Source organism: Pan troglodytes, chromosome 4 (genome assembly GCF_028858775.2).
Source record: "Pan troglodytes isolate AG18354 chromosome 4, NHGRI_mPanTro3-v2.0_pri, whole genome shotgun sequence".
NCBI classification, from domain to species: Eukaryota; Metazoa; Chordata; class Mammalia; order Primates; family Hominidae; genus Pan; species Pan troglodytes.
Window position 1 is genome coordinate 101,379,877 of NC_072402.2, and position 26,136 is coordinate 101,406,012.

The following is a 26,136-nucleotide window of genomic DNA, read 5'->3' on the forward strand; positions in this document are numbered from 1 at the left end:
GTATCTTTCAGAATAATAGAGAACTGTTTCACACCACATCATCTTCATATCCAGTGAGCCTCACTGAGTACCAGTTTGCTACACTTCACTGTGCTAAAGGTAGTTCTCAATGCAGTAGTCCATTCCAATTTATCTTATTCCAGGAAAATGAGTATTTTCTAAACCCCAGAGGCACAATTTCCCTTCTTATATATTCAGTCTTGAAAGCATCACATTTAAACAAAAAACAAACCTTTAGGTACCCTCCTGATTCTTCCATATGCCTATATTTAAAAGATTACATATCCGAGTAAAATAATTCATGGTAACTGTGCAAATTCTTAAGTTGTAGCCTGGCTAAGTGACTTCTGTTCAACATAAAATATTTCTTAATAAACTGCTTGAGGCAAAATAGAAATTTCACAGGTGTTAAGTCTGTTTTCCTCTCTTCTGATATAACTGTTGATTTCAAACATGTAGATTTGGGATCCATGCACAGTGAAATTACTGTCCTGCAGGTGCATAGTAACAAATAAACATAAAAGATGGAAAGTATATGCAAGGGATATGTGAAACCAAGTGTTAACCAGCCTTTAGAACTGAGAAAAGACTCCCTAGTATTTGGTGCAGTAGAAAGGATCTAGATATTTTGGGGTTTTATCCCGCAGCTGCTAATTTTAGTCCGTAAGGTACTCTCTCCTCTCCTTTCCTCTCTCTCTCCCTCCATCCCACCCTCCTTTCTTCCTTTAGTCTACCCTGTCCTTCCTTTGTAAATTGAGTACCTACTGTGTGCCAGTTACTATACAAGCTGCTGTGAATACGAACACCCTTACATTGGTTTGTTAGGGCTGCTATCATAAAATACCACAGAATGGGGCTTCAACAGAAATTTATTTCTCACAGTACTGGAGGCTAGAAGTTAAGATCTAGATGTCAGCAGATTTAGTTGCTCCTGAGGCCTCTCTCCTTCACCTGCAGGTGACTGCGTTCTCCCTGTGTGCTCACATGGCCTTTCCTTTGTACACAGACATCCCTGGTATCTCTTATGAGGACACCAGTCATATTGGATTAGGGCCTACCCTTATGACCTTATATAAGCTTAATTACCACTTTAAAGGTTCTATCTCTCAGTAGTCACATTATAAGTTATTGGGAGTTAGAACTTCAACATATTAATTTTTTTCAGGGATGGGGGCCACAATTCAGTCCATAATACACACTAAGATAAGGCACCTGTCTGAGAGGCTTATGATGTAATCAGGAGGAGGACAGAGAAGTAAACAAAAGTATGAATCACTTTATCAAAAAATGTCACTTTACCTCTCAATTTCTCAGCATTTTTTGTTTGTTTGCTTTTGCTTTTGTTTCCCTTACAAATGGGAGATTGGGTGAATAACATATAGGCTTCCTTACAGCTTTGATAGTCTATGATTCCATGTCTGTGTCTGAAGTTAGGCCTAAAACACAAAGTGAAATAAATACAGAGAATGGGAGGGGAGCCTGCCTGGGCAGCAGGGAGAGCAGCAACAGGAAGGTAACTGTTGTCTCCCCAAGGGGCACCGCTTGACCTCCATCAATCTTCTTCAATTTTCTAAGAATGCTTTTCAGTCCATCATGTGTTTTAGGGGGTTGGTGATTTTTATCAACCAATCACCTACGAACTGTACATTCTGTAAGAATGAACCAAAATTTAACAGATTCTCCAAAAATACCCACCCCTAAACAAAACACCTCTTCTTGGAATTGGGCAGACATCATGTTGCCTGAATTTAGGAACTGTTTCCTTGAAAGAATTCCAAAAATATGTACCACCACATCGACGACATAACCCCTGGCCCACATAATATTAAAGGAATACAAAGAAAACCCTTAGTGTTGCATATTCAGTAACAGATATATAGGGCTTATTTTCATAAATTGGGATTCTTCTTTCTGAAAGTGAATTTGCCTTTTTTCTTTTACCTTTTATCCAGTGTGAAGTAATTTAAAAATCCATTAACACATATTGCCATGTTAATTGGATGATATTCTTCAAGGTCAAGAAACTATCAATAGATATTGAATAGTGACTATAAATAAACTCATCACAGTAATTAGATTTGTCAATTAAAATTGGGAACAGCTAACTCTTTATGACTGGATTAAAGGTGGATCACTTTGGAAAAATAATTTTGCTCAAACATAATAGATGAAGATTGGATGATGATCTCAAATCCAAGTTTGATCCCATGAATGAAATAAGCTTCTGTTTTTTATATCAACAGATTAAGAAAATCCTGGAAATATGGATACTAATGAATTTTCTCTAAAAATACAAAAAAAATTAAAACAAAGTAAAACTCTAATGTAATATGTATCGATGAGTAATAAGATCTAATACTTGTTAAAAACTTGGTCTATACTGGGCTGTATACTAAAATTTGAAGTGCATTATCTGTTTTATTTCTTGTAAAAATTGCGTGAGGTATATAATTATCTTCTCTTTGCAGGTGAAACTTTTCCAAGGTCACTCTTACTAATAAGTGCTGGAGCTAGATTAAAATTTAGGTCCATCTGACTCCAAGCCTGATGCTCTCTGCACCTTTCCACATGTGCATGACTAGATAAATATTTTAATTAGTATTACTTTGTTCATTATTCTCTCCATGTGATAAGGATTCTGGTGAAGAAAAATGGAACCCTTGTTTCAGTTTTTGTAAATTTGGAAAAGCTATTCTGAAAACCTGACAACATATTTATTGTATATTTCTCCATTTTTAACTTGGAAATTGTACAATATGTAGATGTGTGTGGACACTGTTTGTACTCGTTTTTGTTGGTGACACAGAGCTATATATTTTTCCACATGTTCGTGTTCTCTCTTTTTAAGGGGTCCAAATTGCGAAGCAATTTTAACATCACTGGTCAGGAAATGCCAGGTGTTTGTTGCATGGAAGCAAGGTGTGATTATCAACTCTTGAAGGTGCCAATCTGATAGATTCACTCAGCAAATAATTATTAAGTGCCTATCATATGCCAAGGCCTGGTCTAGGTGCTAGCCATATAGCAGCAGAATCAAAAGACAAAAATCTCTGAACTCAAAGGGGTTATATTATGGGAGTAGAAAGACAAAATCAGAACATGGTCTCAGATCTGTCTGACTTCAAAGTGCACACTTTACCCTTAAACTATTCTGCCTTCTCATATCAGCTGAATCACTTTTTTTTTAACACAACAAAAAACTGCTCTTGGTGGTGGTTGTAGGGGTTGAGGGGGGCATAGAAGGTATGGTTGATAGCTGGAGTGTAACACTAAGGTTTGCCTTAGTTTATGGAAGTGTCATACCACCTGCTGACACGACATCTGAGAACATGATACACTAGGGAGGGCTCAACACTTTTTGATTGTTGCAGGAAAATGCTTGGAGTATGTGGTATGCCAGATCTCCAAAGGGACTAGCCCCAGAAACTTCTGTCATGAGTGAACCATTACTGTAAAGAGTAGCTATCAATACTGAAAACCAACTTGAATGCCACCTTTTAATTTATTCAAATGAATATTTTTATTGAACAATCACTCTGTCTTAGGCTCCAAACAATAGATATAATAGATGAAAAAGAATCTTATCCTCAAATAGTCAAAGTTTAGTGGGAGAAATCACTATAAAATAATTGTAACTCTACTGATAAATACTAGTAGATGTATATATATATGTATTATATATACACACATACATATATATATGTTAATGTACATTACCATGTTAGTATGCACATATATAAACCACTATATAATAAACATAGAGTGAGGATTCCTTATATCTGGGGAGGTCAAGGGAATATTCATAGAGAGAGGTGATATTTGGGCTAAATGATAAGAGATTACTTGTAGTTTTTCAGGAAAAGAATGAGGGTGGGTGGGTGAGGGCTTTCCAGTAAATTAAATGCAAAGCAAAGATTTGGCGACATGACACAATGGGACATCTATAACAAATATTAAATATTTTGACATTGATTGAATATTGACTATAAGGGTAACTGAAAATAAGACTGAAGAGAATACAATGTGTGCTGTGCTGGATCTGAGGGTAAGGAATGTGAACTTGGCTTTTAATCTGATGGTGAGGAATGTGAACTTCTTTCCATGCTCCTCTAATTGAGAAACAGATACTTCAGGGAATATGTGGTTGTTGCTAAGTGGTACAGAGGTCAATATATAAACCCAGCACCTCTCTGTAATACCAACTTTTTCTTGATTACCTTGAAGAAAAAAAGAACACCTGATTTAAAAATAATAACCATGGGGCCGGAAGTGGTGGCTCACACCTGTAATCCCAGCACATTGGGAGGCCGAGGTGGGAGGATCACAAAGTCAGCAGTTCAAGACCAGCCTGGCCAAGATGGTGAAACCCCGTCTCTACTAAAAATACAAAAATTAGCCTGGCGTAGTGGCAGGTGCCTGTAATCCCAGCTACTCAGGAAGCTGAGGCAGAGAATTGCTTGAACCCGGGAGACGGAGGTTGCAGTGAGCCGATATCGTGCCACCGCACTCCAGCCCGGGTGACACAGCGAGACTCCGTTTCAACAAAACAAACAACAACAAAAAAAACACTAACCATGGATAAATTATGAACAAGAATGCAAAATAAAAATATGCACTTTTAACTTTCACATCTATTTATTGAAGTGCAATGTACAGAGAGAAAAAAATCAGTGTAGAGATGGTGAATTTATGCTGATGGCAACCAATACTCCATCAAGAAATAGAATATTAACAACACCCCTGAAAACCCCCAGTGTACCTTTCCAGTCTTTCTCTACCTCCTTTCACCAAGAGGAAGCCCTGTCTTGACTTCTAACAGGAGAGGTTAGTTTTGCCTGTTTCTGAACTTTACAGATATGAGTATTCTTTTGTGGCTGGCTTCTGTCACACAACATGTGTGGGAGATTTAACAATACTTTTGTGTATGATTGTAAACTGTTCATTGTCATGGCTACGTAATGTTCATTGTGTGAATATACCACATTTTGTTTATTCCTTCTGCTCTTAGCATTTGGGTAGTTTGCAGTTTTTGACTATTGCAAATAGATGTGATATGACATAAAACTCTGTCTTTCAATGAACATATGTCTAAGATCAAAGTTGCTGTAGGTTTGCATATGTTTACCTTTAAAAGATATAATTTTCCAAAGTGGTTCTGTGATTTCCACATATACTAGCAGTGTACAGTATTAGAAGTTTGGTTGCTCTACATTGTTGACAAAATTTTCCATCTTTTTGATTTTAGTCATTCTGATTACGATTTTAATTCGCATTTGCCTGGGGAATAATTTTCATAATGTTTGTGTATTAGTCTGTTTTCACACTGCTATAAATAACTTCCCTGAGACTGAGTAATTTATAAAGGAAAAGAAGTTTCATTGACTCACAGTTCTGCATGGCTGGGGAGGCCTCAGAAAACTTACAATCATGGCAGAAGGAGAAGCAGGCAACTTCTTCACAAGGCAGCAGGAGAGAGAGCAGAGCAGGGGAAATCACCACTATAAAACCATCGGACCTTGTGAGAACCCACTCACTATCATGAGAGCAGCATGGGGGAACTGCATCCATGATCCAATCAACTCCCACCTGGTCCCTCCCTTGACATGTAGGGATTACAATTTGAGCTGAGATTTGGGTGGGGACACAGCCAAACCATATCATTTTTGTTATTTAGATATCCTCTTTGGTTATGTTTATTCATCTTGGGTCCATCTTTTTATTGGGTTTTTTTACTTTTGTTTTTTCTTATTGATTTGTAGTAATTTGTTATATATTCTAGATACTAGCTCTTTGCCAAATACCTATATTGCCTATCGGGGGAACCTGCCCCCGATAATTCAGTGTAGGTTCTTTTCTATTTCCCTAAGTGTCGGCCGGTCTGAGAAATAAAGGGAAAGAGTACAAAAGAGAGAAATTTTAAAGCTGGGTATCTGGGGGAGACATCACATGTCGGCAGTTTCCGTGATGCCCCTCAAGCCCCAAAACCAGCAAGTTTTTATTAGTGATTTTCAAAGGGGAGGGAGTGTACAAATAAGGTATGGGTCACAGAGATCACATGCTTCACAAGGCAATAAAATATCACAAGGCAAATGGGGGCAGAGCACCGGGGCAAAATTAAAATTGCCAATGAAGTTTCAGGCACACATTGTCATTGATAACATCTTATCAGGAGACAGGGTTTGAGAGCAGACAACCAGTCTGACTAAAATTTACTAGGCAGGAATTTCCTTGTCCTAATAGGCCTGGGAGTGCTACGGGAGACCAGGGCTTATTTCATCCCTTATCTGCAACCGTATAAGACAGACATTCCCAGAGCGGCCATTTCAGAGGCCTCCCCCGGGAATGCATTCTCTTTCTCAGGGCTGTTCCTTGCTGAGAAAAAGAATTCAGCGATATTTCTCCTATTCACTTTTGTAAGAAGAGAAATATAGCTCTGTTCTGCCTGGCTCTCAGGCAGTTAGACCTAATGGTTACCTCCCTTGTTCCCTGAACATCGCTGTTATCCTGTTCTTTTTTCAGGTGCCCAGATTTCATATTGTTCAAACACACATGCTTTACAAACAATTTGTGCAGTTAACGCAATCACCATAGGGTCCTGAGGTGGCATACATCCTCAGCTTACGAAGATGATGGGATTAAGAGATTAAAGTAAAGACAGGCATAGGAAGTCACAAGAGTATTGATTGGGGAAGTGATAAATGTCCATGAAATCTTCACAACTTATATTCAGGGATTGCAGTAAAGACAGGCATAAGAAATTATAAAAGTATTAACTTGGGGAACTAATAAATGTCCATGAAATCTTCACAATTTATGTTCTTCTGCCATGGCTTCAGCCAGTCCCTCTGTTCGGGGTCCCTGACTTCCTGCAACAATTGCCAATTTCTTCTTGCAGACCATGTTGATGTATACATGTTTTTAGCTAACATTTAAGACATGAATAAAATTTTGCTCACTTTGATCACTTTGGGTTATGCCCAAGTCAAAAGATGAAATCTCACATATATGTTTGTCCACTAACACTTAAATATCCAGGTTCCACATTCCCCAACCCTGTCCTGGCCTGGAATTCCCTATCCTGATGTTATAAGCAGGAAGATTTGAGAAGCAAGGAACAAGCCTACATCCATAGTATTTGCTAACATATTCCATGGGCTCAGGAATATTATAGAATTTAGGACATAGTGTTATATTTAATAGATATAAGGAGACTAAATTTGTATTTGTAAGAGTCGAGTTGTATGTATAAGTGAAATAAATGCCATATTGTAGGAGAGTTAGGTAGTTCTTATTAACAGGAAAAAGTGGTTTTTAGAAAAATGTGCCCTTTTTATCACTAGGTTCAAGTTATGTTTTTAATTCTGTAGTGACAACATAAATACTGTTGTGCTGAGCCTCCCCTTGATGGTCATGTAATACTTTGGTACACACCTTCTGATTGTATACACTTCCTTTCTGTTATACTTTCTCACTCTTCTTTATCTTACAGAATGCTGCTATTAATAACAGTTCAAACTCTGGGGGGCTGATTGGTATCATGAAACAAGAAGTTCAGGGGCAAGGATTCCAGAGCTGCTTGGGCAGCTCAAGGAGGTCATCAGGGACCGAGTTTCTTTCCATCTTCCCGCTCTGGTATCTTTAATGTGTAGGTTTTTGTCCTCATGCTTATTGGATAAGAGTCACAGGATGGCTGCTGAACCTGTACAAAAGAATCCTGTATGTTTTCCAGGCAGGGAAATGCAAGAGAGAAAAGCCTTTTTCTTAGTAGGCTTTGCGTTTATATTGAAAATCTCTAGGGACTTCTGCCTACTCCTTATGACCTGAACTCTGACATCTGGCCACAACCAGCTTCAAAGGAAGCTGGAAATTGGGGTGTTTTTGTTTCTAACTGCTACAGTAGGGAGGGCAAAGACCAAGAGGGCTGTGAAAGGGTTTTGGGGATATAGGCCACAGTGCCTTTACCTTTCTTCCTTTTAAAAATTTTTTTTATAACTTTTAAAAATGTTTCTTATATTTGTAAAAATGTAAAAGGTTTGTTAAAGAATATTTTAAAATAGCAAAGAATAACAAATTGTCCATACTTTTAACAACCTAAACAGTCACTATAAATATTTTAGTATGAATTCTTCTAGTCACTTCATAAAACACTATCTAGGTATAGGTGCATGCATTGGTTTGGGGGGTATAACTGCCCTCAGGGTTCTCAGTAGACAGAGGTAGGTAACATACATACACACACAAACACAAAATACAACTGTATTTCTACATCTATCTGTACATTATTAAATCAATGAGTTCATACTATACATATATATACACACACATACATACATATACACACACAGATGGATGGATAGATTTTTTTTCTGGGGGGGGACGGAGTCTCGCTCTGTCACCCAGGCTGGAGTGCAGTGGTGCGATCTCGGCTCACTGCAAGCTCCGCCTCCTGGGTTCACGCCATTCTCTTGCCTCAGCCTCCCGAGTAGCTGGGACTACAGATAGATAAGATATATTTAATTCGTATCCAACACCATAGGTTCCTTTTAGTTTTTTCTTTTCTATAATTGTTAGTCTTTTCTCTAGAGTGAGAAACCTGGTTCCCTTCATTCTCAACATAATTATTTGATCACTGTCACTGTCTGTAACTAATCTGCCATCTCATCATCTTTCCCTTCCTACCCTCTGGACCTTGTCTTCCTAACTCCTCAGGCTTTAGTATCTTTTATCAGACTGCGCCCTCACATGACATGAACTTCTCTCCCACTGGAGCTCAGACACTTCCTCTAGCTAGGCTGTTCCCGCTGCCCCCACTCCCTTTCTGCTTCTGAGAAGAAGCCCTTTTCACCCATCAATGCCCCAACTTCTCACTGGCCCAACAGACCACCTGTACCCTTATGCTGGCATCTACCTTGCCTGGCCCTATTTGTTAGTTTTTGTACTGAATTATTCAGGAAAGGAAGGGAAAGGTAGAAGAGAAGGATAACAAAAAGGAACTATTTCCTTTCCTATTTTGTGCTTGTTTCTGAATGTTATACATTTTACATTTACTTTAAGTAAATAGGTCAATCTTTTGGGTGACTTATTATTTGAGTTTAAAATGTGTCATATGGAGATATTGAAAAATATGTTATTTTTTCTAATTTTTTACATTTAGTTATCTAATCAAATAAAGATTAATTTTGTCATATAATATGAAGGGAAGGTCTAGTCTATTTTGTTCTTATTATACAATCACATCTTCCTTGTTTCGCTCTTAATTTTATTTCCTGTGGCTCCTCGTATCCCTTTTTGTTCTGTTTTAATCTGCATTTATTTTTCCTCTCTGCACTCCTGTCTCTTATGTTCCCTCGAATTCTGCCACCAAAGGTCACAAACTCTGCCAGCTCCTCCCTATGGTGCCCTTTGCTTTCCCCTCTGCCCTCATCTGGATGCTTTCAGACTATCAAAACTCCCATTCCTTGAGTAATTGTCAGCTAGGTTTTAGACAAGCAGGCTGATGAGTCATTCACAGTCGTGAATGCCAAATAATCACAGATATGGAAGACTCATCCTAAGAAAGGTTCAGCAAAAAGGACCCTCTGATTCTCTAAGATCTTCCAGCCCTAGCGTCCAGTGTGCAGCTGATATCAGCAGAATTATTTTTTTATTCTTCCTATGAGAGGACTGTCTTGCCATAAGCAGAGAATGACTCCCTACTCCAATAGGCTTTTACCCCTGGAGTACACTCGTCAGAAAAGGCTTCCTATAATATCTAGCTAGGTCAAATATTTCACCTGTAGGAGAGGTAAGTTAAAAGTTTCAGAAGCATCTCAAGACAGCTCCTTCAAGCCTACTTGTTCTTCCACTCCTTGTCCCCAGATGAACAGAGAAATGATTCATTTGAGTGCTGGAAACAGCCATGGATGTGAACTGGTTTACATTAACTTCTCAATATAATACCATGAAAATCACAGTTACTCATTTGATTGCTGCAGGTTTTATATTATGATATCACTTATATTTTCTCAATATACGATTTTAAAGTTCTATGGCATAGTTATCAGTCCACAACTTTAAATAAGTAGCCATTGAGGGACCAAAGAGATAAAGATGGTGTTTAAAGAATATGCATTGAAAGGACTAAATGTCAGTGAGTAATTTTCCTTTCCTCTTGATTCCCACGTGAATGCATTGGTGAGGAACTTTGTATTTCTTTTAAGGAGTTGCTTGTGTCCTGAGTAAAGTCAGAAAAGGCACTAAAGTAACGCAGTTATAATTAGGAAACAGTTGGGAATGAGGAGGGAGAGAGAACTTATATTTGTGTGCTGAGTGATTTTTGAAAACTATCTTCAAGGTGAAACTAATAAGCTAACTCTTTGCCAATCTTTCTGAAATATACAGTCAGCCTTCGATTATGTAAGGGAGCAATGGTGTGTATAATTAGCTAAGAGAGGAGAGTTCCCTACCCTTTTCTGTTAATTTGAGCAAGGAGGGAGTTGATTCCGGTTGCTTAGTAGACAGGAGAGGAGAGGATCTCTTTTCTCTTCAAATCTTCAACACTTCTTCCTTCCTTCTATTCATTTTAAGCTATAATTTTGTTTCACGGAAGAGAAATAATCAGAAAAGAATTTCCTGTCTTTCTGTCTTCGCATCCCTTCAACCCTCTGCATCTGCGTACATACACTCTGCCTTCCTCCTTCACTGTGGAGGAAATGTGTGTCTAGCTATGGCAACACCCTCCACTCACCCACCCTCCAACCCCTACTATTTGCTCTTAAGTCTGTATCCCTCTGGCCTAACCAAGGCCATTACTCCAGCATATCTCTTTTCTCTTGCTTCATCATTTCCTCCTTTTTTTTTTTTTTTTACCAGATCTTTTCAATGAACAAATATATAAGCTTTCTGAACAAATATACAAGCTTTGTCTCATCTTAAAATCAAATTACAATGACAACCCCCCACCCCTGCAAATTTCCCTTTACCACATTTATCTGCTCTTTTTTAGAATAAAAGTTCCAGGAAGGGCTGTTCTATACATGCTATAGACCATTTGTCCCCTTTTGTCTTTGAACCCACTTGCTGACCTTGAAACAACTCTCATAAAGAATGCTTGACTTTCGCCGGGTGCAGTGGTTCACGCCTGTAATCCCAGCACTTTTGGGAGGCCGAGGTGGGTGGACCACCTGAGGTCCGCCCTGAGGAGTTCCAGACCAGCCTGACCAACATGGAGAAACCCCGTCTCTACTAAAAATACAAAAAGTTAGCCAGGCTTGGTGGTGCCTGCTTGTAATCCCAGCTACTCGGGAGGCTGAGGCAGGAGAATCGCTTGAACCTGGGAGGCGGAGGTTGCAGTGAGCTGAGATCATTCCATTGCACTCCAGCCAGGGCAACAAGAGCAAAACTCCATCTCAAAAAAAAAAAAAAAAAAAAAGAAAAGAAAAGAAAAGAAAAGAATGTGTGACTTTCATGTGAGTAAATAAATGGAATGGTCAATTCTCTGTCCTTGTCTTACTCTACCTCTCAGTATCATTTCACAGAGTTAAGCATGTCCTCATTCTTCAAAGACTTTGTTTAACTGATTTCTAGGATGCCACTTCATCTTGGTCGCCTCCATCACTAGAGATTCCCCCTTAGTCTCTCCCCACTCTCCTGACCTTTAAAGTTTAGAGTGCAGTTTCCAATTATTCTTTCATTCTCATGGCGTTAAATACAGTGTGAACTTCTTTGCCTGGAGGCTGTTTACCCAGATATAAACAAGCTGGTTTTGGGGTTTTGTTTTGTTTTACTTTTTCTTTCCTTTTTTTTTTTTTAACTTTGATCAGAGAAGTTTCTGATCAAATATTAGGCTTTCTGTAAGATCTTCCCTGATCAACCTACATAGAAGAGCCTCACCAATCAGTCCCTGTACCCCTGACATTTTTATTTTTCCCCAAGCCCTAATCAACATTTGACTTGCTGTATATTTACTTGCTAAAATTTAGATGAGAATGTAAACTTGCTGAGCTGATGTCAGGGTTTTCACCTTGTTGACTGTTGAATCCTAGGAACCAGAACAGCACCTGGCACATAATAGGTACAGGGTAAATATTTACTGAATGGATGGATGACTGACGGTAAGAGAAATAAATGATTTCTTACCTTGTTTATAAGCTGTAGAGGCTGGAGTAGTGTCATGTTTGGGGAGCAGAATAGGAAGGTGGAAACGGACATATGGGAAGAAAATGGTAGCCAGAGCCCAAGCGCCACCAAGTTGGCACCAAACCAAAGTCTTTGGAAGAGAATTACAGCTCTATCTGAGTGAGGATAAAGTGATTGATGTAGCATAAAGGTGGGTTATAGACTTTTCAGGCATAACAAATCAGAATATCCTCATGTGGAGGTGGATAGCCCCAGAAATTTTTGGTCAGTAGCAAGAAAAACCTGAGATGTGTAAGATAAGAAAATCTATTTCCAGGACAGACTGACCTTATGAATTCTTAAAGTTTATTTGTCAGAAACTGTATCTTCTTCAATAATATATATGTATTTAAAAGATGGAGTATGAATGTTCTTTTCTTAGGAAGTATTTTTGGCTTACAAAAAATGGCAGGAGAAAAAATAACAACATATTATGTATATGAGAATCAGCAGCTGCAGTGCAATGAAAATAAGGCAATGAGTTTTTTAAATTAAAAATATTCTAATTTAAAGTCGCCTGTCTCTTACTATTAAAAAAAGTTCTTTAAGGCTACAAGATACAGCTACACAGAAGCTGAAAATCTGTTTTAATTCTGGCTCTACTGCAAAATTAATGGAATAGCAAGATGGGAATTACTTAGGTTCTTATTACTTCAGTTTCTTTATTTGTATATTGAGGATGCTACACTGGAGTAAAGTAAGCAAATATATTTCATCTTGTGTGCCAATGGTGGCTAATTGGTAGGGGCAGCCTAGAGTGCTGTATGGATAAGCATTTGAGGCCACAACTAGGCTCAGCAGAAAAGAGAGTTGAAATTGATTGGTGCTGTCTGCCTTGGGTTTAGGAAAGATGAATGGCAGGGAGTGTGTGCTGTGTCTTTGCTGTTCTGGACTATATGATCTCTAAGGTATTTTTCAGTTCTAAAATTCTGTGATTTAGAATGCCTGGTATGTTAAGTACAGTCTTTCCAATAATGATAATGATAGGATTTTACATGTAAAATGCTAAAAGTTCTTTTTAGTGGATGTTTTTGGAGAATCTAAATATGTTTCATAACGATTTCTTCTAAAGGTACTGGGATTTATACATTATCCAAAATATTTTTATATTGTGTGCTCAGTAAAACATAACTGTGTATAAGCAGCATATAGAAACAATAGTGATATTTTGCCATGAAAAACTCAAATTAGCATCGATGAATATAATTCACAGAAATCAGGTTTTAGTTTAGTTCAAAATAATCTGCAGTTTTCCTCACTGGCTTTGCCTCATAATAAACCCATAAGAAATACTGTTTTAGTATCCAGCATTGAAGCATTTCAACTACAATTTTTTCAAATTACAATAGAAACTTCTAGAATTGGATGGCAGAGAAAGGTTGATCTTCGTTTCACTTCTTTGTTAGACAGCTGAACAATGCTAAGTTAACAGAAATGTGGAGGTTTGACATAAGGGGCTATATCTAGAGATATTTAAAGGCAATTCACCTTTCAATATGTAACCTTAATTATAAGGTACAAATAATGTCTGCTTCCATTTGTATTTCTTAGAGCAATTCTTCCCCAGCACCTAGCCACAATGTATCCTGTGAAAAAAGGAAATTTTGGGTTCAATATATGGATTAAGATAATTTTTCAAAGACAGTACCAAACATGATAAAATAATGTAACTAGCTGAAAGATAGCATTATGTTTTGAATATTTTTAGTAACAGTAACCTAAGTAATCCCAGGAAAGAAATGTCAGTTTGTGGAAGTAAGTATGTGTTGTTCATGTAAAGATTCAAGTGGATACTAATACGAATTACTCATCTTCAAACCTGACTGAATTTAGTATATAAGTGCTTACAATTTTTCAGTGGAAATAATTTAAATAGAACTTTGAATAAAAGTGTTCTCAAATACATTATTCCATGTGTAATCCTGGATTTATCTGTGGTGTTTAGATAGTCTGAACTCTTTTTCACTAATTTTTGATTTTTAAATATATAATCAAGGGATTTTTTTTAATGGAAAAGGACATTTAGGAGTCATCTAATTCAATCTTCTTGTGTTCCTTTCTTCTCCTTTATAGTTTATGTAATGTCTGTATTCAGCTTGGTTATTTGTTTTTGTTCTTGTTTTTCTATCTGTTTGATCTAAGTCATTATTTTAAAACAAATAAACCAAGTCCTGCTTTCTAGATGATGCTTGGTAGGAGCAAAACACATGAAATGAGGTGTCTGTCAAATTACCTCAACAGTGGTTTTTGGTTTTACACCCTAAACAAATTGTCTGAGTTTAGTCTGAAATGGGTTGATGGTTTTCCTACTGAGACTATTTGAGTTATTGCTTATAGAAAGCTGATTTGATTCACTGTGTTTGTTTTACACACATCTCTCTAATCTCTAACTACTTGCCTCAAGATGACTGACTATGGTGTGCAAGTCGCTCTTGCACTGGAGGTTTTGTTTTATAAAACAGTCATCTCCTACTGGCAGGCTCCACATTTTGTTCATCTTTCTTTTCACACAGCATCTTGGACAGGGCTTTCTACCCTGTAGGCTCATACTTGAGATACAGGTTAAGGGGCTTTGCTATAAATTAGGCCCTCAACTATGTGGTTCTAATATGAATTGCTCTAGAGTCTTAGTTGAATCACGTTGGATATTCTCTTCAGCTCTTTCAAAGCCTTCTCAAGCTTTGACCATTTTTGAAGACCTCATGTTATGGGGACTTCATCTAATATCTGGGATGTTTTTGACAGTTGCAAAATACTCTGATGTTCCAAGGCCATTATTTTCTTTTGCATTTCTTAGATTTACTGCAACTCCAAAATTACTTTTTATTGAGTCTCACTCATGCTTATAGATGAAAATTTCTGAATAAATGGTACATTCAGGAGATTTAGGGAATTTGACTGCAAATTTCCTTTTGTCAGTGACTACCCAATACAGAGGAAAAATAATTATGGTATTTATGAACACTTAAAAAATGCAGAAATGAGAATTTTATAGTAACCCTAAGGAATTCAAAACTAGATGTAGATAAGCCTGTTCAGTTTACATAGGAAGAAAGTAAATAAAGATTAAGTGAGTTGTACAAGATGTACACTAGTTAGTAACTGAAGGATTACCAGACTCCTATTCCAGTGCTCTTTCAACTCCACTGTCCTGGGAGGTAAATGATAAGCTCCTCAGTTGTTCAGTTCTTTCTCGTCTCTATTCTCACCCTTTCTGCTATCTAGAATAAATCATAAATAATCAGTGTTCTTCCAAACCTTTTCCTAAAACAAAAGAGAAACAGTGAAAGGCTGCTGATCTGGGTGTAGTTAAATGTGAGACACTGGGTAGGGTGTGTAATGAGTGGTTAAACATGGAAGACTTCATATATCATGTTTATCTAATGTTTTCAAAGTCTTTTAAAAAAATACTTCACTCAGTTGCCTGGGCATTTACAGCAAAGTCTAACCTTCCTCATAACCATCAACACTACCCTGCAATTGTTTTCTTCCTGATTCTGTTATACAGGAGTGCATTCCAATTTAGGGTACTTTAACTGTCAGAAATATCAGAAAGAGCTTCTGCACTTTAAGCAATCTTCACAAATTCCTGTCCAGTCGACACGGGGCGAGCGATTTTGAAGCAATCCTTGTTTTGACTTCCCATTGCCCTTTCACCTGAGATGTAGCTTTTAGCTAATTAGCTCTTTCTGACATTACCATGAGAGTTATACTGTGCTCTACCTAGAGAGGTAGATTGGAGGAGGTCACACAACTCTAGCCTTGCTGGGATCTATTTGTAAAACCCATATTTTGTTTAGATACTTGACATCTAACATGTCAGTTGCTCAAGTGCTCATGTTATCATTGTTGATGAACTGAAACTTACCATTTTAGCTGTGGGTCAGCCTTTTACTTGGTTTTTGCTCTTATTGTTAGGTATTGCCCATCCTAATTTGTAATGAAATCATTTTTATTTTGTTTTATAAATCTGAAGAAATATTGATTATCAGCATAGACGCTACCACATTTACTTCTCTAGGCATTTTACTTAAAGACAAGAAAGAAACATATATTTTTAGCATGGTATGCTTTGGTAGGCAGCAAATCATAGGGCTGTGATCCGCTAGACCTTCAGAGAGAAATGAAGCCAATTAATGTACAATTACCGGCAGCAGTGCTTTACTTGAAGGGTCTTTTACAATGAAACTTTTTAACAGGCTAATTGTAGACATCTGCTTCATGTACCTTAGCGTCATAGCCAGTATTTGCTAAGATCTTCTGAGCTTTTACAGCTTTACACAAAAGGACATATTGACAATTCCATTTTCCTATATAATAAGGAGACTATGCAAAATACTAAGCTGGGATTCAGCAGTGTTGTAGAAATGCTCAATGTCACCAGAGCGATGGACTTGTTCCACCTGGCTTTCAGACATTTGGAGAAGTAAAACATATGTACCTTAATTGCAAAATGTAGGCTTAATGAACATGCAGGCGTTATGTTATACCAAATGCAACAATTGACATGATGGCAAGCTACTTAAGAACATGTCACAATGTTTGGCTTTTAAGAGGTTTGCTTTTGGCAATGTTTCAGAGAAGAATATGTTCCTTATATTTGCAGTCCTGTGAGCCAATAATAAAGTGTTCAGCATATGAAGCTGGTATTTATTTTAAATTGCTATGTCAATATTTTTGTTTAAAAGCAGGCTTGATTCCCTGTGTGGACTTTGTTGAAGCCTTCTATCACTGCTTTTTATTTGAGTTTGATTTAGCTTCTTTTCCCCCTGATTTTGTGTTTTGCAGAATGGCTTGCTTGAAAGCCTTCTGATTGGGTTGGGGGGATAGAGTTGCTGTGTGAATTTTAAAGCCAAGAAAATGCAAAAAGGAGCAAACACTTGCTGAAGACATCAGAGAAGTGACTGCAATCAAGCAGCATTGCTTGTGTGACCTTGATGTTTACCAGAATAGCCACCATGTTTGGGATAGTGGAAGCCCTGAATTCAAATGCCTCAGGATGACCTCACCACTGGCAGCCCTCTTTCTCCTACTGAGATGTTTCCAGGACTAATGCCAATGTTTAGTCCACTTGTAGGAATCTAAAATATTAGGCTTTTGATTTCAAAAACACCAAATAGGCTGAGGTGGGCGGATCACAAGGTCAGGAGATCAAGACCATCCTGGCTAACACAATAAAGCCTTGTCTCTACTAAAAATACAAAAAATTAGCCGGGCATCATGGCACATGCCTGTAGTCCCAGATACTTGGGTGGCTGAGGCAGGAGAATCACTTGAATCTGGGAGGCGGAGATTGCCCCGAGCCAAGGTTGCACCTCTGCACTCCAGCCTGGGTGACAGAGTGGGACTCTGTCTCAAAAAACAAACAAACAAAAACAAAATAAAGGGATCCATTCTGGAATAGTACATAACTGATTTAATCCTAATGTGATGTCAAATCAACTTTCCCCAGCAGTTGAGAGAATGCCTCATCTATCACAGATACAATTGCTTTGTAGATGCCATGAGCTCTTCCAACAAATTGTTGGGCAGTTCTGTTCGTGAACTCACAGAATTCTCCATCCCAGACACATTTCTTTGGGGTAATTAAAATTAAAATGGTCTTTTCATGAAGGCAGTATGAAACAATATGCATCATCTATATACGCTGAGCTGAAAAAATATTGTATTCATAAATTAAATTGGACATTTTGAAAGGTTAACACAAAATGCTACTTTGCTCTTGGTAATCAATGAGGAAAAAAAGACTTCAGGTAATTAAAATCTGTGAAGTGAACATTTCTCATTTGGAACCTATTAAGAAGAATATAAGCAGACAGAGGCAAGAGATAAATAAGGAAAACAAATGAATCAAAATTTTTTGTTATGTTTTGGCAAGGGAATGTAATGATATATAGCCTGAGGTCTGAAGTGATATAACCTGTTATTGCAGATAATACAACATTTACATTACACGGTATGTATAAAACATATGTATATTACTTAATTTAAATATTAGGCTGTGATTTTAAAATATGACTGTTCTATATGTCAGGCTCCAGTTCAGGTTGTTTAGGGCCTCCTTACTGAAATTTTGGCCTACAAACCAGCATGCAGCAAGGGTGCTTGCCAGAAGTGCAGAATTTCAGGTTCCTTTTAGCCCTACTGAATCAGAATCAGCAATGTAATCATGTCTCCAGGGGATTCACAAGCATACTAAAGTTTGAGAAGCATGGGCTTGGATGACTCCTTTATAGTAAGGTGAGTCGCCTCTTAAAAAGTCCTGTGCATTTTTTACGGCCCAAGTCAGTAGTTTCTTGGCTAAATATGACGGTAATAAGTGATTCTACAGAGGGCGTAAGAGTTAATGTGTCTACTATAGCACCTGCCTTTCTATCATGCACAACTAAGGAAAATACTGAGAATGAAGACAGACTCCATGCCCAACACAACTTGCTTCTGAGCCCTGGTTGTACAACTTTTCATTTTGTCTAACAGCAATATTCTTTTCTCTTTCTTTGTCATTTGCCTATTGAAATTTGTTCTGTTGCAAGGGTGCAGGGTTTTTATAACCTAGACTTTAGACATTGTTGCGGTGTGAGTTTTTGGATTCTTTTGCTGGCATAATCTCAGCTCCTTAGAATTTTTCTAGAATTTTGACCTTGCTTATAGATACTAGATTTTGAAGCAGCTGAATGCTTGTCCTTCCTTACTACTTGCCCTCCTGGCTTCTTTGGAACCATCTAGCTAGTGACTGGAGGGAGAGTGGGGGCTTGGTTCCCATTTTGGTCCACTCTCAGCTGAGGGTACCTCAGATCAGAAAGCACCTCTATGCCAGCTCTGTGGTGCAATGGATAGTGTGTTGGCCTTCTAGCTGAGTCTGATGTGTGTATTCGACGAAAGCAGTACCTCTAGATGACTGTCTACCATGCCATTGCTTCTTGGTGATATAAACCACAACTACATGTGCTCCTTGGCTAGATCAGTCCTTAGGTTGCCTGCCTATGATTCCTGCTTCCCTCATTTAGCCTTCTGGTTTTAGGCACACCACTTCTGCTAGGTAGAATGTATGCTGGAGTATAAAATTAATTGTGCTTTCCATTCGGTTTTCATACAGCTCTTAGGACATTGAAGTACTTTATGCTTCTTTTTAGTTAACATGGAACTACAAATATGTATTGTTTTATGATACAATAAATATTTTTGAGAAGGGTTAAAATATATGGCTTCTGGGTAATAAATATTAATTATCTATCTATCTCTATAATTATTTTTTCCAGTGAAGAGTTAGGCCCTGTTCTGTGTGGTGTGCAGTATAAAGATGAATTATAAAATACATGGTCTAGAGCACCTGGTGTACATAACTGTAATACAGGGAGGCCACTATATAAATGCTATGGAAATGTAAGTGACAAGAAGACCATTAAGTGTTTAGAGTAGGAAGAAAGCTCACATGGCTTGGTATTTAGGAAAAGGTTCAAAGAAGACACAATATCTGAATAAAACAGAAATAGTCTAGGGAAATGATATTTCCAGCCCAGGGCATAGGAAGGGTACAGATGCTAAAACAGATTTATATAAGATGCACCTAGAACCATACTAAACATTTAGGTGAAGTTGAATATCTGTGAAAGCCAGTGGTGGAAGACAGGGAAATCTGAACACAATGTACTAAACATATGAACTGGATCCCTGGAAGGAGCAGAATTGTTAGAGATGAAAGTGGGAGAAAAATAGTGCAAGGATACAAAGTTTAGCAACCAAAATGCCTGACTACTAATGATTAGCCATGGAAAGGTCCAAATTAGCAATGAAGAAACGTACATAAAGTCATTCTTTTTTTCATTCTGAGTAAGATTTCTTATTCATAGGGAAAAAGGATATACCAAAAACCAATGGCACCATCAAGTTTATCCCAAACCACGTTAACACATAGACAAAACAATACATGGGACATATGTTTTGCCAAATGCATCTAATAGATTGAGAATCCAGAAAACCCATTGATTAAACTTTGCAGCTCAGGACAGAGGAAGCAAGGAACAATGATTTGTTCTCATGAACCAGAAGAGAACAAGTAAGATGAGCTGAATGGGGAATAGTATGATGGAGGAAGCACTTTTCCAGGGCTTAAGACAGGGAGTACAGTAAAAACTATGACCCAGTTCATGATGTGACTTTTGGCAAGTCACTTCAAATTCCTGGGCTTCAGTGTCTTCATCTGTAGAAGGACAATAATCTCTGTAATTTTTTCCTAGGTCGAACGTTTTTTAAATCTATGATTCATGTGGAAATTCCTGGTCAATACGAATACATAATACCTAATTTTCTACTTCCTTTGAAGGTCACAATGAATAAACAAAATCTGATTCAGAGACTATGCCAAGCCAGGTGATAAGGTAGGTAGTTTAAATTTCTTTCTCAATATCAAAATAATGGAATTTATGTTGAATCTTTCTGTTATTTTGATTCACAAGGAACCATTGTTGGATACTCAGGTGCTCAGGTATTAGTGGTAGAAGTGCAAAGGCAGAGTTTGAGAAGAAGCCCCAGTGGCCCTAAGACTCCTATTCACTGCCTTTATGGCCTATTGGGCTGATCAGAGGAGGATGAGAGGAGAGTACAAGTTAGAAGCTACGAGGTGGGGACTCCTAAGGTGGGTTTGTGAGCAGGACATGATGTTGGGCATCCAGAAAAGTAGTCTAGTCCTAGCCCCTGCCTTAGTCCATGATGCTTAAACTTCAAGTTACGTTTTTTTTTTTTTTTGGTTTTTTTTTTTTTTTGGTTCATACTGTGAAAGATTTTAACACAATTTGTGATTAAGACTTTTGCTCTCAAGTGTCAAATAGTTTATGCACCTCAGGGAATGTCTGCCAACCAAATAGTTTCAATGGAATACTTTTAAAAAAAAATTCAGTGTCTGTAATCACCTCTAATTACAATTTTCTGCACAGTCTACTCCGAAAAAAATAATGGAAACATATTAAGAGTTGTATTTTCATAACGCTATTCCAATTAATGACAAGTAATTAAAATTCCTAAGTGTTTAAATGTCACGGTAAAGACAATGCTAATTTGACCTTCTTCAATTTTTATATGGAGGCTTGTGAAGTTTGGGCAGGATGAAGGGAAAAGAACCTTTTATTCCCAAAGGCTTTAAAAACCTGCCTTTAGTAGGCACTGTGTGCCATCTTTTTGTAATCTCAGGTTTTATAGTCTCCTTTATCAATTGTAAGAGGTGTGGGAGGCTAGTTTATATCTTTCAGAAGGGACACCTGGGTCAACAGGTTTAAAGAACTTTGAAAGTTATTTGTATCTTTGCCAGTAACTGCATTGTGTGAGAATCGCTGTAGCTGGTGTGTAAACTACCTTTGAATAAGAGGCAGCAAATGGAATTTATCAGGGGACAATGCCCTTTGTTTAGAAGGAGCAACAAAAGATGAATAAAAGGACACAGCCAGTCTTCTGTGTTTAGTGTCCCATTTTTCCAGATAAAAAAGGGGATAATATTCAATCTTGATCCTGTGCAGAGGCCTTGAGTACATTAAGGAGATGAAGAAAGAAGAGAAATGAAAAGGAAATAAAGCAACCAATATGTTCTTGAACTGTGACTTCAAGCAGCTGCATTTAAAAAACAACCATTACATTTTGTGGGTATATCTGTGAGGCTTATCCATTATGTGTGCAAACACAATCTGATTAGTATTTGTTATAAGTTCGTCTTGTCTGCTTTTATTACAGACATCACCTTCAGATGTGGGACCACTGCAGCTATTAAATCAGGAATATTTAGCTATTATTTGTAATAAATGTCAGCAGGGCTGAACTGAAGCCAGCAGGAAATGTTCAGGGCAGAAAACACACTGACATTCATTCATGCAAATTTGTACCACTGGTAGAATTAATCATAAAGAGGGAGGGTAGAGCATACAATGCATTTATATTACTGGTTTGGCCAATTCCCTTCTTCCTGAATATGGGAGTTATAATGTACAGAAAGCAATCTGCTGACAAATAGTCCCATGTGAAGTGCAGGCAGCGAGATTAACTTTCCCAAGCAGGCATGTCTGGGTCTATTGCAGACCATCCCTCCTTCCCCACACTGTCCGTGGTCCTCTGAGGCAGCATTGCGATGTCCTTTTTCCTCTTTAAAAGAGATCTAGATTTATCATCCACGTAACTCTTCCCTCTTAAAATTACAGGGACACTCTAAAGAACATTCCCTGCATACTACTGAGTGTGGGACCAGCTTACCCTATTATAAATTAGAGTGCTTACGTCACATGGGGAAGATGTGGCCTCAGGAACTAGGTTGTTGACTATTAAGAAACTCATTTACCAAAAATGAACAAATTTTAATCTTCCTCAGTCTCCCTTGGTGTAAAACGAGGCTAAACAACCCGTACAACTGAATAATTTAATCTCCCCGGAGAAGATTGTAATCACCATGATCAAACACAGCTCTCACTTACACTGAACGTCAAGGAGTATAATTTAATTCTATGAGTAAGTAAAGTTAACAGCAGAAAAGAATTAGTGCATTAATTTTTTTAGAAAGGTGAGAAAAATACAGGATGAAGGTATATCTTTAAATTTTTCTCATTTTCTTGTTACATGAAATTATGATTCACCAGGAAACAAAAACTACTGAAAGGAGTTGACAGAAAAATTATAGGTGACTTGAAAGATACTAATTATTCTTGTGCTTTAGTCTTATGATTTTTTTTTTTTTGAGACGGAGTCTCACTCTGTCACCCAGGCGGGAGTTGCAGTGGCGCGATCTCGGCTCACTGCAAGCTCTGCCTCCCGGGTTCACGCCATTCTCCTGCCTCAGCCTCCCAAGTAGCTGGGACTACAGGCACCCGCCACCGCACCTGGCTAATTTTTTGTGTTTTTAGTAGAGACGGGGTTTCATTGTGTTAGCCAGGATGGTCTTGATCTCCTCACCTCGTGATCTGCCCACCTCAGCCTCCCAAAGTGCTGGGATTACAGGTGTGAGCCACCGTGCCCGGCTGGGTGCTAAAACGTTTCTTTATTTTTAATTCATCTTTGGAACCAAAAGATTGTTTTATCTCCCACATCAATTGCCTGCAGCTTCTTCTCCTCTTAAAAACTTGCTCCCTTTGCTCTCTGAAGGCAGTTACTTCACTTTCCTGGGTATACTCCCCTTTTCGTCTTGAGACAGCTCTCTTCTCTCTACACCCAAAGAAAAATGAGTGTTCAGTCTCTAGAGAGACTAGTTAATGTTTTCCCTTCCCCTTTTAAAAGACTGTGATTCTGCTTTAAATAATAAGCATAGCCCAATTTACAAAGTAAAAATTTTATAAGGGAGATGATATGAAACACATTTTATACAAAAGCGTCAGGCTCTGTTCTAAACGCCTCCGTGTTCACTTATTTACATTAATACACAACATTTTTACGAGAAAATGGGAGCACAGAGAGGGCAAATAACTTTCTCAAGCTTACACATTTGTTAAGTGCATACTGGAATCAAATTCCCAGCGATTTGGTTTCAGAATCTGTACTCTTAACTACTATGCTATGCTGCCTCTCAAATGCTCTTTGCAGGGTAATACAGCAACTAGAGTGAATGCGATTACTGAATAAAACTGAATCTAAATTTCCTGGTGGTGCTAGCAAATGATGAAATGCACTGTCACTTAATTTTCACTGTGCTTGAAGAATGATTTTATGAAATGGGCAATGAATCAACCTCCATATTATAACAGAAGATTCAAAGAGTTGTTTTTGAAGACACTTTAGCTTCCCAAGTTGGGCAGATGGCCTAAATCACCTCTTCTTCAGGAGCCTTATGTCAGTGTCAACTTTGATTTATCTGAGCTTTATTTAAGAAGGTAGCATTTTCTTTCCACTTGAGTATTCTCATTGAGCCTTCAAATTTAAACAGTATAACCAATGGATGTGTCTTTTAGGATAAATCACGTTGGCCTCCTGTAGCCACTCCTCTATCCCCATAATTTCTTCTATGTTTGTTGCAGTCTTGTGTAGTGTAGTGGTTAATTTTCGATGTCAACATGGCTGGGCCATGGTGTCCAGAAATGTGGCCAAGCATTATTCTGGATGTTTCTGTGAGAGTGTTTTTGGATGAGATTAATATTTCAATCATTAGAATTTGAGTAAAGCAGATTGCCCCCATAATATGGGTGAGTCTCATCCAATCTGTTGAATGCATGAATAGAACAAAAGACTGACCTCCTCTCAGTGAGAGGAAATTCTGCCAGCAGATGGCTTTAGACCTTGAACTGCAGCATCAGCTCTTGTTGGGTCTCCAGCCTGCCAGCCCACCCTGCAGATTTTGGACTTGCCAGCCTCCAAAACCTCATAAGCCAATTCCTTAAAATAAATATCTTTCTGTGTATGTCTATACACGCATCCTATCAGTTCTGTTTCTCTGGAGAACCCTGACTAATACAATAGCCATGTGCTTCAGGGGAGGTTGGTCTTCCATTTCAGCCATAGGAGGTGAAAGTGAGAAGTGAGGGAAATTCTTCTGGGGACATTTTGGGAAATATTTACTCAATGATGAAAGATGATACAAAAGAGGAGACCCTTCCTTTTATCACACTGGACTTTGTTGGCAGTTGTGATGCCAGGAACCATGCTGTTCAATTCAGATGACGGAAGAAGGTAGCCAGGGGAACCAAGGCAATACTCGCAGGATGGCAGAGCAGAAAGCTGAGATTCTGGGTGCCTGAGATATCATTTAGCTGCTGAATGGGTCAACCTAAGAATTGAGTTTAGAGCTTTTTGACATGCAAAATAATAAATATCTATATTGTTTAAATTAATCCTAGTTGAGTTATTTTATTTGCTGCTTCAATATTGTTTACTATAATATATGTCTCTAGGGAGTTGAACTAATTGGCCTGCTATGTGTAGTAATTAGGTATTGATTACCAAATAAACTTACAACCCCATAGGAATATAGGTCTAGGCAGTTAATGTGTTTGAACAATAAGGTGTGGTGGGGCTTATGGAGTACCTGAGGAGGGTATAATCTACCTAAAGGGACAAATACTCAGCTCCTAAAAATTGCTACCATTGGAAAATTCTATGCTGGTATTGTATTTTTTAGCAGATCTGAAAATCTGGATTTTTCTGTGGAGTCTCTGAATTTTTGAATGTTTATAATTAATTCAATTTATAAAAAGAAAATTCAGGTGGGCTAACAATCAAGGTTGAAGACTGGGTTCCATTTACATGCATCTAGTTTGTATTTTCTGTGGAGAATTTACAAATAGAATGCTTTCTTGTCTAATTTTATGTTATGTAACTAGTGTTTACCTCTTCTCCATTATACTACATAGGTAGTAGGACTAATGATTTCTTAAGGCTGTTGTTGGATAACAATAGAAAGACTACTTTGCCTGAATATGGAAGAATATTTATCTTCCCATTTGTTTTAATTTAAAGCATTGTAAAGCAACTGAGATATAAAGTTTAAAACAGAAATAATACGGAGCATATTTTTTAAACCACCATTTAAGTTTGTTATTTGCCTTTCAGAAGACCATTTCCTCTGCTGAGATCTATGAATTTTATTTCCATTTTGTTTTGAAACATGCTTGCTGATTTAGCGACATAGTCCATCTAGATTTTAAATTCAATTTACGTGAATATAAAAAAAAATCCTATGCTGCTCTGGTGATTTTTTTGACACTGGTAAAATTATATAACCTTCTGAAAATTATATATTTTTCCTATCGGTAGCATATAAAAGTTGAGAATGAAAATCGTTACCATTCTTTTCAACTAAGATACAATGATTCCTTTTGGTTAATGACAATAGATGATAAATGTACAGTTTGGGGAGATAGCTGATGATATTATCTTTGTAATGGTTCAAGATTAGGAATATTATCTTTTAAATAACTTGTAATGGGGTCAATTTGTGAAGTCATCTAAGCCCTTAAACTTTTCATAATTCCAACTCGAATAACATTTTTGGGATAAGAAGTTCCATATGTTCTGTAATAA

General features: G+C 37.7%; 1 long non-coding RNA gene across 2 annotated transcripts in view; it reads left to right on the forward strand.

Moving 5' to 3' along the window:
* Window positions 1-26,136, forward strand: part of LOC112209230 (uncharacterized) — a 371,229-nt gene that overhangs the window by 87,142 nt on the left and 257,951 nt on the right. For both annotated transcript variants that reach the window (XR_002943936.2, XR_008548041.1), the window contains exon 2: window positions 20,480-20,534. This is a non-coding gene — a long non-coding RNA (uncharacterized LOC112209230). The remainder of the gene's footprint in view (window positions 1-20,479; window positions 20,535-26,136) is intronic.